This window comes from Durio zibethinus, chromosome 6 (genome assembly GCF_047325235.1).
Source record: "Durio zibethinus cultivar Kanyao isolate XHJ-2024 chromosome 6, ASM4732523v1, whole genome shotgun sequence".
NCBI lineage: Eukaryota > Viridiplantae > Streptophyta > Magnoliopsida > Malvales > Malvaceae > Durio > Durio zibethinus.
Window position 1 is genome coordinate 25362023 of NC_143167.1, and position 12987 is coordinate 25375009.

Sequence of the window (12987 nt, forward strand, 5' to 3'; positions counted from 1 at the left end):
TGACTGCACTTTAGAAAGCACCTAAAAGCAAGTACCAAAATCCATGAGAAAGGTTAAGGAAAAAGTTGTCCCTCCCTAGGCTATGGGGTCCAGGAACCTCCACAATTTGTCCCTCCCTCTTCCACTGTTTCCAAATGCCCTCTCTCTCTCTCTTAGTGTAGACTTTGGCTTGTCTTTTGTTATTTGTCTTACCCAGAAGAGAGGAGAGGGTATGAATCAGGAACAATCTATCAGATTAAAAGTGGTGGAATAGAAGGACCTGTCGAAAGACTGGGGATCAGAAACATAAAAACAATGGTACTAAAATAATGCTGCATAAGATGATCCAATTTCCCAACGCACAATCTCTAATAATTAATTAATTATGGTTTTGTTCTCTTCTGAAGATCATATGGCATGATTTTACTAATACTATTTTTTACAAGTTTCTATGAGGAATTAAATGGGCAATGGGGTTGATGCATCAAAGGGTTCCCATTTAAGTCAACCCTGAAGAGCCTTGTATCCGATGAATTCATGGCCTAAAGTCACCTTATTAAGAAATTTTAACCATATACCGATACAGGAAATTTTATTTTTATTTTCCAGCATGAAAGTGATTGACTGTGCAGTATTTACGCAATGATATCTAATCTCATTTATTTTCTGCACTGCTGGGTAGAGATTTATTATTGGTTCATAGTTTTTGAAATTCACCTTCTGGCACCATTTATATCTTACCCTTTAAAATCATATTCAAGTCTTCTCCTTCTCTCTCTCTCTCTCTCTCTCTCGTCCTTTTTGACTTGCGGCATCTGATGCAGTAGAAGGAAACAATTGTTAACCATTGAGTCTTAACCAGAAGGCTTGCAAATCCAACAAACTCACATCATACTGAGCTTAAATTTTCTTTTTCCTATTTGTATAGTCATCAAGGCTGGGATTTTTTTTTTTGGTAGCCCCATATGGGATCCTTGCTGGCATATGATTAAAGCCTAAAGTTTCAATCTTGGTAAGTTCTGTCCATCTTTCTCCAGATACAACAATGGACTGGATTTTCCATGAAATAAAGCAAAGAAACTTGCTTTCTCCATCAGAGCAGCCATATTACCTCCCTCAATCACCACCATTACTGCCTCCACCACAAAATTTGCAATCTGATAGTCTCAATTTGGATAACAAGGTTAGTCCCAGTATATTACTCATTATTATAATCCTAGCTATCGTTTTCTTTGTTTCTGGTTTGCTTCACCTTTTAGTTAGATTTCTTTTGAGACCTCCCAACAGGGAGCCAGAAGATATAGACAATGTGACTGCTCTTCAGGGGCAGTTGCAACAGCTATTCCATCTCCATGATGCTGGTGTTGACCAATCTTTTATAGACACTCTCCCTGTTTTTCACTACAAAGCCATCATAGGAGTAAAGAACCCATTTGATTGTGCTGTTTGCTTGTGTGAATTTGAGCCTGAGGACAAGCTTAGATTGCTACCAAAATGCAGCCATGCCTTCCATATGGAGTGTATTGACACTTGGCTTTTGTCTCATTCCACATGCCCTTTGTGTAGAGGGAGCTTACTCCCTGATTTCTCTCCAAATAATGGATGTTCACCTATTGTTCTTGTTCTTGAGTCTGGGAGTGAGAGCTCAAGAGAGATTGTCACAGATAGAGAAAGTATTCTAGGCAGAACCAGCTCAGTCCTGAGATCAAACTCCCATCTGGGTCACAGTGCAGACAATGAATTGGGGTCATCCCAGCGTAAATCAAGTGAAATCCCGGAAAAAGATGAAGTCAACCCAACAGTAGTGGTGGATTCTGGGGAAAAAGTTGTGTCTGTTAGGCTAGGAAAGTTTAGGAATGTTGATGGTGGTGAAAGTAGCAGTAACAATAATGTGGACGCTAGGAGGTGTTTCTCTATGGGGTCCTTTGAGTATGTAATGGATGAGAATTCTTTCTTGCAAGTGCCAATAAGAACCCCTATGAAGAAACCATCAAGCAAGAAGACTTCTTTACCATTGACGGCTGGTCACCGCCTAGCAATGTCTGAATGTGATTGTGAATCAAGAAGAGGGTTCAATGGTTTTCAAAGCATGAGAAACTTTGAAACCAATGGGAGTTCTGGTACTAATGAAAACAATGGCAAGGCCATTGGAAAGAGCAAGAAAGAAAGCTTCTCAATATCGAAAATTTGGCTTCGGGAAAAGAGGGCCAATCAGAATTTTACAGAGGATTCATCAAGGAGAGCCTTCTCATTTCGATTTCCAGTGCATCAGAATGTTTCTGCTACTACTGCTGCTGATGATGTTTTTAAGGTGAAAAATGGTATTGGTGGTGCCAGGGATACCATTTCTGAGATAGACTCTGGCAGGTGGGCAAATGGAGGGAGTGAATTTGGCTGTGATGAAGAAAACCAGAGCTGCTATAGCTTAGATTCACAAGCTAAAACACCATCTTTTGCAAGGAGGACTCTGCTATGGCTAGCCGGGAGACAAAACAAGGTTGTTCACTCATCCTTTACACCAAAGGTCTAGTTTATTTTTAATTTCCTTTTTCCTCTGGATTCTTTTCCTAGAAAAGTTCTCTTTGATTCCTTCATTTGGAAGGCAAAATTAGATGATCCTGTAGTAGGAAAAAGAAAGAGAAAAGCAAGAGAAAAAAAAAGGGTTCTATTGACAGAAAATTTCACTGCTATTGCTTGTTCACCAGAGCATATTAGGCGTGTCCAAATTGAGCATCTCTTCGTGGTTTGTCTGCTTTCTTTTGTCAGTTCCAAGGTCTAAGGTTTTCAATGTCTTTAGGGTTCCAAATTCCACATTCTTACAAAACAGAAATTATTGCTTTTGAAAAAACAAAATAGACTTACCTTAAAATAAATTTGGCTTTGTGTCATTGGATTTTTTCAAATGAACTCTGCAATCGGATCAACATTTTCTTCTTCCTATACTAATTTCTATGTGTGGGTCGATTCCTAAAGATTAAATTATAATGTTTCCTAGTCTGTCAAGGGTAGTTGTGGAGAATGAGTAGCTTCAGATTTCTTGTGGTGCTTATAAATTAGCTTTAGACATGTTGTTGGATGTCGTTTTTTGCTACTTTGTTTTTAGTCCATGAAATTACCTAGAATCCCTATTCAAACTTCTATATATTTCTTCTACCACCGGAATTAAGCCCAAATGGCATATTCTTAATAAGTAGTGACCTTCCTTTAATGCTGAATGCAACCTTTGATCTAATCTTAAAGACCAAAGGCATGTGCTTGAGGCAAGTACATACTTTTTCAATAATCAATTCCTTTCTTTTTCCAGTTTTGTTGTTAGGTAACAGCTATCCATGGCCATCAGATGTGAAAATGAAATTAATCAGACTTGACGACCTTTAAATGGTTTGAACTTTGAATTTTGTTCTAAAAGACAAATTAGGTAAGCAAAAAAAAAAAAAAATCCAATTATTAACTCATTCACGTTGTTGAACGAATACTTTTCTTTTTTACAATAGTTGAAAAAATATTTTTACGTACATATGTATATATATACATATATATCTTTTATCATAGATTTTCGCTATTCAACATGATTATCCTCTTATCAGAATGAGATCCAATATTCGAATTCTTCAGCTTCGGAAGGAATTTTGGCTAGGATCAGAAATGAAATGATTTTTTTTTTAGAAAGGAAACAAGTTTTTGTTCTGCTAATTGAATTTCATAAATCATGAACATGGACAGTCTAGGTGAACTCTTCAATAAATAGCTTATCTAGTACAATAAATGATAGTAGTAACTGAGAATTCAAATTGAATTTGAGAAATGCACGCAACTCTTGCCATTTTTGTCGTTCAATTTTCTTGAATTTGAAAGCGTAGCAGCAGAAAATTACCAAGACTGTGTTACAGGCTGTTGCATTTAATATTGGCAAAAAAAAAAAAAAAATCATCAGCTAAAGATGGCAACTATTGAGGGAAACTACTAAATATTAATGGCTGATGTTAATATGGTCACGAGAGCCGTTGGAGAGCCATTTTCTAGCATTATTTGTGACACCTAACACCATTTCCGTTAGAATTGTCCCATTGTACAATTGTGGACTCAATTGCATCTCTAAATTTACGAGATGTGATTGAATAATCCAAATCCAAAAATTAGATGATAAAAAGACATATAATAAATTGTTCGGGAAACAAGAACAATGATATAACATGTAAATAACATAAACTAGATATTGGCACACACTTTATGAGTGAAAAGGATAAAAAATAATTTGAAAAAAAGGTTGGTTGATGAGTTGAGTTTCTTTTTTTAATAGATGTGCAAAAAAATTAAAAAACATAAATATTTTTAATAATATTTTTATTATTATTTTATTTTAATTTTTAAGTAATTTCAACAATTGAATTAATGCACGGTTAAATTTTATATCAGTTCAATTAAAAATGTTAATATTAATATAAATTATAAAAATAAAAATATAGTATCTCATATTTCTAACTAAAAGACGTTTTTGAACTCTCTACCTTTTAAAAATTGGCTGCCCTTGCGCTGCCGAGGTTTGCTCGACTAATAAAATCCAACTTTAGGGATTCACATTCGGACTCAGCTTGTAGAAATTCTAGGATTTTTGGATCAAAAGATTCTATCAGCCGACGAAACTTGGTTCAAAAGGCCCTAAACGGCCTATGCCCTGGCTTCGATCAATACTTAACGTGACTCTGTTTTGTAATATTTTTGTCAAAACCTAGAATGCTTTTAATCTCAATAATATAATTTTAAATATGATATATTGATATGATATAAAAATAATATAAATAAAAAATAAAAAATAATATAATTTAAAATTTTAACAATAATCATAAATAAATTTAACAAAATAAAAAAATATATTTAATATTTTTTATCAAATTAAAACACATAATTTTTATATACAATGATATGAATATATGAATTATTAATATTTTATATAAAAAAAATACACAAATTATCAGATTTGATTCAGTAGATAACAGAGATGTGATTTGTTGATAAAGTATCAAAATTTTAATTTTAATGACTAAAGTTAAATCTTGATAACTTTAAATATAAAAAAAACATTTATATATGATAAAAATTATCAATATTAAAGGTTAAAAGTTTTGTTAAGCTATTTTAATTGAAAGTGTTCGTGGATAAAGAAGGTCCAGTCAACAGATGAAATACCTAAGCTTGAACCAAAACTGAATTGATCAATTCATTTATTTTATATTTGTTATTAAAATATTAAAGAATTTATATTAATATTTTAATATTTATAAAGTGTAAAAAAATAAATATATTTACAAATTATACAACATGTATAGTTCTATCAAAACCTCAGGTCTAACAGCAGAGAAACAACACATTTGTCTCTGGAAAGTTAAGGCATGATATAACACAAACTGAATGATGAAAACTCACTGTGTCACTCACTAAATTGAACGTGAGTTGAGATGGGTATATTTACGAGAGATAAAGATGTTTTTGCAGAATAAGATTAAAATAACATCAGAAATGCATCATGTAAGATTTATGACCTGCCACATGTAGAAATGAAGTCTTTACCCTTATCAAGGTAAAAACAAAACTTGCAGTGGTGCAGGTAATCTTTATCAAGAATGAAAACCAACGAGGATAGCAGCCCTGTTGGCTAGTTGCCCTTGACTCTACTGAATTTACAGACATCAAAATCAGCTTCTAAAGATCTTATATCAAACACCATTGGTTTGATCCTCCAATCACCTTTCCCTCTTTTGCACATTACGTCTTTATGTTGGATCTCAGAATCAGTTTCAAAAAATAACCTTTCTAAACTTCTTTTCCTTTGCCAAAAGAACTCCTTTTTTAAGTGCCAAAGCTTCTGTTTCCAAGCTCCAGCTAGCCTTTACTAGTCCATTAGCCCCTTCTATCTGCATGACTAAACTTCGATAGCCAGCAGTTGAATTTCTTATCGTTTTCTACGTTTCTTCCTCTGCTCTATTTCTTTTCCTTGTTTTTTTTTTTTTTTTCTTTCCCTTATTTCATTCTATCTTTCCTTTCCAGCAGACAATCGGTATTGGCCACAAGTGCAACGGAGTCAGATATAAGCACATAGCCTTGCCATATAGAGCTGGCAGTAAATTTATTTATTTATTTTGATAATCAAGATTTATTTGACTCCAAAGATCTGTCCAACTGGAACAAAATTCGAACTAGTAGGGAGCAATTTTATTCTATTTACAAGATATATACTAGGTTTGTTGATTTCTCATTTCTCTCTATAGAAAAAAAAATTCCAATGGTTAATTTTATAACTTGATTGTTACAAATTAGAGAAACTTGTGTCCATTTGATCAAAATATAAAATAATTGTTTTCCAATTACCACTAATTAATTGAAGTTAATTTAATTTTAGATTAAGTTAAAATTTGAGTTAATTATTTTTGAATTTTAATTAAGCAAAAAATTAAAAATTAATTTAAAAATGTACATGTCAAGTGCGAAGTGCTATTTAATTTAATATATAGTGCACTATATATATATATATTCCTAAATTAATTTCTTCCAAAATTGTTTCCTCCAATAAGGTTATCAACCATTTTGTTTGGTTGGATTACAAATTATATAACCGTTTCTCAAATGTAAAGTGGAAAATTCTTGTAACAAAAATTTAGGGAAAAAAAAATTCTATTCAACATCAAGCAATTTAATTGTGACCATCAATGGAATATTCCTTTTGTCTTTGTTGAGCTAAATGCTGCCTAAATTATTTGGCATCCCTTGATAGAAATGAACCGAGTTTCATTTTCAGAGAGTACTCCAAGTACTCCAAGGAAATGGAAAAATCAAATTAAAAGAGAGAGAGAGAGAGAGAGAGAGAGAGAGAGAGAGAGAGAGAGAGAGAGCCAGTCCATTTTCTTTTCCTTCTACAACTCGGATTGCACAATGGGTCATCAAATACTTGACCAAATTCACAAGTTTCTGGCTAATATAAATTTAAGGCACATCAATGCATCATCCTAATTAAGGATATGAGCCAGGAAGCAGATGGCAACATTCAGGTGATTGTTTGTATTAGGGCTTAAGCAGTCATTTGTTGTTGTTGTTGTTGTTGCACAATCAACACAGAATAATTGCTACCAAAATCTACAGATGAAAGCAGGTCTCTCCAATAATCCCATTCTCATGAAATTCGCTCCAATTCTTGAGACCCAAGGTTAGGGGATCTTAAAGGTTCAATCGTCTCCCAACAATAATAAGCTGGTAATCATCCACAATGGATCGAAGAAACGTTGAAGTTTCACGTCCGTCATTTACATGCTCATCCATGTATGTTACGTATATATTTTCCTTAATATCCCTCAACATTTCATCATCAAGTATTCTGTCAGTCTCAGCTAGTATGGCTCCTAAACTATTTGCAGCTTTGAGATGAATTATAGTTGGGCGAACGCTTTCGTTTTGGGAGATGTGTTTGGCTAACGCTAAAGCCTCCCTATCATCTTTACTTCCCAAGAAGATCACAGCAATGCTGTATGATGATGAGTTATATGATGATAGTGACTGTTTAGAATTGGAGCATTTTAGATGGCGTCGGCCTTCAACAAGGATCCCTACTGAGCAAGGCGCCCCTTTCCAAGATGTCGCAGTTTAGGCTCTGTATAGTTTGGTCTTCTGATTCAATGCTCTCGTCAATATACCATCTGCAGTGAAATGGAAGTATTATAAAGGATGTGATTTGGTCCATGGCGAGGTTGCATATATCGTCGTACATTAAATCTGGTGGAGAGACTGCGGTGAAAACATTCACTGATACAGCTTCCAAATTGTCCCGCTCAAACTGAATAAAAGCGAGGACTACGTTCTCAGAGTATGATTTGTTGGACATGGTTTTCTTGTCCTTTTGATGAGCAATGAAAAGTGGAGTGGCTCGCCCACTGAGCTTGGTAAGGTGAAGGACATCAAGCGTAATGGGACTTTCTTTGGTTGGACAGGAAACATTCAATATGTTAATGATAGAATTGACATTACTTGGTACGTGAATGCAAAAGATCATTCGCAACTCCTCCTTATGCTTGGAATGCATGATGCTCCTTTGCTGGTAGCATACATACTTCCTTGATGGATCGTAGAGCCTTTTCACAAGTATTGGCACAATGCTTGCTATCAAGATGACGATAATACTCATAAAAGCGAATATATCCTCAGATATAACCTGCATTGATTTGTTTAAGTGAGTCAAACAATAAAAGAATTAGAAGCCTCCTTTGTGTGCATTATTTTATAACAGATTAAGAAATTAACACCATGGCCTGCAATTTTCTATGAATTAACTATCATGGTTGATATTCATATATTCAGAAATTCAGAAAAATGACTGATTTTTTGTAATAAAAGGGTCTTAAGTTTTCAGATTTATTAGTTTCCTTTCTTTTAAGAAATGTTAATTCGTCAATAGATGCGTGTGCATGGTTGTGGGACAGTGACTACATAGATATACAGAAAGAGATCGAAAAAAGGAGAGGGAATACATACCCGAGAGTCATTCAAGAAGCTATATGAACCCATCTCAACGATACTTTTGGTTATCATTATAAAAGCAAGTGCCAAAGAATCCCGTGTAGGCATGTTGCATAATAAGGACATCACTAGAGAGACTCCAAATTTAACAATAAGTGTTACCACAGCTGCAATTGCTTGGTGTTTTGTAAACAGGTTATAATTGTTGAGGTAAGACAGATCAACCATCATGCCACATGTTGTAGCAAACAAAGGCAAAAACAACCCTGAAACAACAGGATCCAACTTTTTGACCAGCGCAGATCCTAATGGAGGTCCATCTGGGACAGCCAATCCCAAAATAAATGGGCCAACGAGAAGAAATATTCCAAACATTTCGGTAAACTTAGGTGACATCATAAATGCCAAAATGACGGTATAAAGGTATATATCCTTTATCTGGCCACCTTCAGGCGTGCATCTAACCATCCATTTCATTAAAGGTCCCAAGAAAAACACCACGAGTACTACAAAAGAGTATAGATAATCCAGAATCCGTTAGAACCACTTTTATATCTTTTTCAAGTATTACATTCACCCATTGGCTAATATTCGTAAGAACTAGTGACACGATGTCACCGATAAGTGCTGCTGATAGTCCTAGCCCGCCAAATTCTGAATTCAGGATTTTCAGCTCACTGAGAAGGCAATACATGACCGGAAGTGAAGTCCCGGAATATGTTACTGCAAGAAAAAAACTTTTGTTCTTAAACAATTGGTTTTCTGCATGAAAGGCGTTAACCGTTATCAAACAAAATATCAGAGGTACCACCACAGTTATACGGCCTTCTTTCCTGACTTGTATGTCATGCTTACCTCCATCTTCTGCCCACTTAAAAATAAAAAGAATACATAGCCCAAGGATGCCACCGTACCCAGAACTGCAACACTATCCTCTGACATTGTAATCAAGGAATGATGATCCTTGAAACTCATAGGACCCAGTATTATCCCTGCATGCATTAAGAAAATATTGACAAACCCTTTATCAGAATTTCCTAGCGGACAATGAACTACTAAAAATGAGTAAAAAGGAGGAAGTAATCGCATAATGAGAGCATGCACATACAAGAATTTGGGAGATGAACATTGGCAGTCCCAAGTGTTTGAGCACACTATGAATTGTTTGAGTGAGAAACAAAATTGACAGGCATCTGGAGATGAAGTCTTGGCCCAGAAAAGTCCATGAGGTTTTCATTGTTTTCGTTATGTGAAAATAATGCAACCAAGCCGGGAGAGCTAATTTTGGGAGGAATTTTAAGACAGAACTCTTCCGCTCTTTTCAAACCATCCATTCCGGTGGTGTACGAGCTTGAATTACTAAATGCCATAGTGTCCTGGCTACAAAGATATTGAATGGAATGGAAAAAAAAGAGCTAGAGGGGAGATTGAATTGAAGGAGAAAGGAAATGAGAATCATTGCATATATCAAGTTTTTTGTTTTGTTTTGTTTTTCTTCAGTTTTCTAATCTTGTTTTCAAATCAGGCTGACCAGCATCCAGTCTAACAAGTTCTTGTTGTTTCAAACTTATCTTATCGCTTGAACCATAGATCTTCACTATTCAGTTGAAACTCATATAACCCTTGATGACATTAATCTATTTATTCACTTAAATAATTGAAATTAAACTTAAAAGTTTTAGTTTTAATTAATATTTATAAGAATGACACACCAAATAATGTTTAGAGGAAGTTGTTAATTGTTTAGACGATGTGAACTTTTTTTTAACCCCAAAGATAAAGCGAATTTGTTGTGATTGAACTATTGAGAATTTTTTTCTTAAAAAATTGTTGAAAATTAAGTGTTTTTTTTTTTTTTTTTTTTAATTTTGGCGGATAATCAGAAGACAAATTTAGCTAACAGTTTGTTATCTTTTCTCGGAGTATTACGATTTATGAGGCTATTTATGACTACATGTCTCTAAGGGATACTCAAGGTATCCGACGCCTTATCAGGAATAGATAGATACTAATCTAATAATTAATTATTGGCGAATCTCTGTTGACGTACCTAATATTTAATTTTCATCATTAATGTTTTATCTTTTTAATTTTATAATTATTTTACAAATTAAAACATTTAAAATTTAATTTTAATCGAATTAGTTAATTGATTTTATTTAATTCAGATGATCAATTAATTACTAAAGTAATTTAATTGATTATAAAAATGATTTTACAAGAATTATTACCTTTTACATGTGAACCAAATCCTTTTTTTCCCTCTTACTTGATTGGCTATTCTTCCAATTTGGTTCAAATTTGATTTTTTAGCTATTTTTTTTTTTAATTTATAAGCTTTTTGATACTTTACATTTTTTCTTCTTGGAGGCTTTCTTCCTTTTTTATTTTTTTCTAAAAATAAATTTGGAATTGTTGTTGTTTGCAAATCATGAGTTTGTATATATTTTTATATATTGTGCTAGGGAGAAAATTTTTTTTTTTTTGTTGCATGTGGTTCTTTTTATTTGGGAAACATTAGTGCTGGAGATTATGTATAATATATTTTACCTCATATTTATGTAATTGAAACATAGTTATCGGAATCAAATCAAATGGTCGATCTAATCAATTGAATTGGTGTTGAAGTAAGTCTTATTTTGTAATTAAATTATAGTTGTTAATTTTGTTTTAATACCAATTGTATCATTTGATACACTCCAGTTATACCAAAATATAGTATACTTAAAGATAAATTTTCGTACTGAATTTGTTACCGGATAATACTAGTTGTTTTCATTAGTTTCGATTAATTTTGGTAAATTTTAGTAAAATAACATGTTTAAGCCAGTACGTGAATGTAAAATATATAATTTATAATTTTTAACTTATAATTTGTTATATAATATTTTTAATCGAATAAAAATAAAATTAATTGATAAAATAATCTTTAAAAGTTGAGTTTCTTTATTTTTATTTTTTCAAACTAAAATTTATAAGTATTTTAGTTTTTTTCAAGAAAACAACTAATCTATAAGTATTTTAGTCTTTTTTCAAGAAAACAATTATATTCATTTTATAAAGTTTAACAATCATAAAGTGTTGATTAATTTTTTTCATCTCTTTATTTTTATCTTAATATTTATATGAAAAAAATACTTATGTAAATGTCATACTTATTTAAATATTATATGATCAGATTAAATGTTTAAAAATATTATAAAAATTTTATGATATTATTTTTTATGTTTTTAAACTTATTTATTTGATTTGAATATATTGCAAATTTATTTTGTGGCTTATTAATAATATTATAATGTACAAGTTAATGCATGTTTATAAATATATTTTTACTAAACCAAAAAATTCAAAATAATATACCGAAATAACTGATATCGGTATATACTATATTTTTTTAAAAAAATCGAAATATTGTGTGATACGATATTAATAATCTTGAATTAAACTGTTTTAAATTAGTGGTTTACATAATAAATCGGTAAACTAGGCCTTTTTTTTTTAAACTAGACTGATTCAATGTTAACTAATAAGTTTAGATAAAATATGAAAAAAATCCCTTAAAGTATTCAAAATAACCTAATTAAACCCTTATATTACTAATTTATTAATTGATATCACAATTAAAATTAATTATAAAATTAATAATATATAAAATTAATAAAAAATAAAATGTTAATAAAAATGATTAACTATTTAACAATGATCGAAAATAATTAATAAAAGAAGATGGATATATGTAAAATTAATAATAAAATCTACATTTACTAATTTTTATATAAATATGAATATTTTCTTTTTATTAACATTTTATATAAATGTCTCTTTTTTATTACATAATGATTAATTATTATATATTAATAAATAATATTTATATTTTAATAAATATAAATAATAACTATTATTATTTATAATTATTTATTAGTTATTATTTATAAATTTATTAAAATATAAATATTATTTCTAACTATTAAAATATAAAATATTATTTTAATAAAATGTTAAGCAATTTCATCTCTAACTAGTAATTAATTTTTTTATGAATTTTATATTTTAAAATTTATAGTTTATGATATATCTTAAAATTTATAATTTTATGATTGAATTATTAAATTATAACTTGAGTTAAAAGTTTGAATTTTAAAATTTTAAAATATTTATATTTGTTATTAAACCAATAATTGACTCGATTGAACTGGTGTGGACATTAATTTTGTCCCAAAAAAAAAATAATATTATTATTAAATATAAAATACGAAATACACAAAAATATAAAAAATAATACAAAATATAAAACAAAAAAATACAAAAAAAAGAGAACAGAAAATAAAAAAAATCGATGATGGCAGTGGTGCCATCCCCGGCACCACTGCCACCATGCCCTACTCCCATCCCTCACCATGCCTTACCCCCCACCCCTTTGATCACCTAACCCTATCACTGCCAGATGTGGCAGAAAAAAATAAAAGAGGCATGGGGCTTGTGCTTACACCCAATGCCCAGCCCCAT

At 31.6% G+C, this 12987-nt stretch overlaps 2 pseudogenes across 1 annotated transcript; one reads left to right on the forward strand and one right to left on the reverse strand.

The window, feature by feature from the left end:
* Positions 1-457: 457 nt before the first annotated feature.
* On the forward strand, positions 458-2687 carry LOC111285865 (RING-H2 finger protein ATL13 pseudogene; annotated as a pseudogene). Its single transcript, XR_016342924.1, has one exon. The product of XR_016342924.1 is annotated as an RING-H2 finger protein ATL13 pseudogene (transcript).
* A 4193-nt stretch (positions 2688-6880) lies between these two features.
* On the reverse strand, positions 6881-10155 carry LOC111286272 (cation/H(+) antiporter 4-like; annotated as a pseudogene).
* Positions 10156-12987: the final 2832 nt, after the last annotated feature.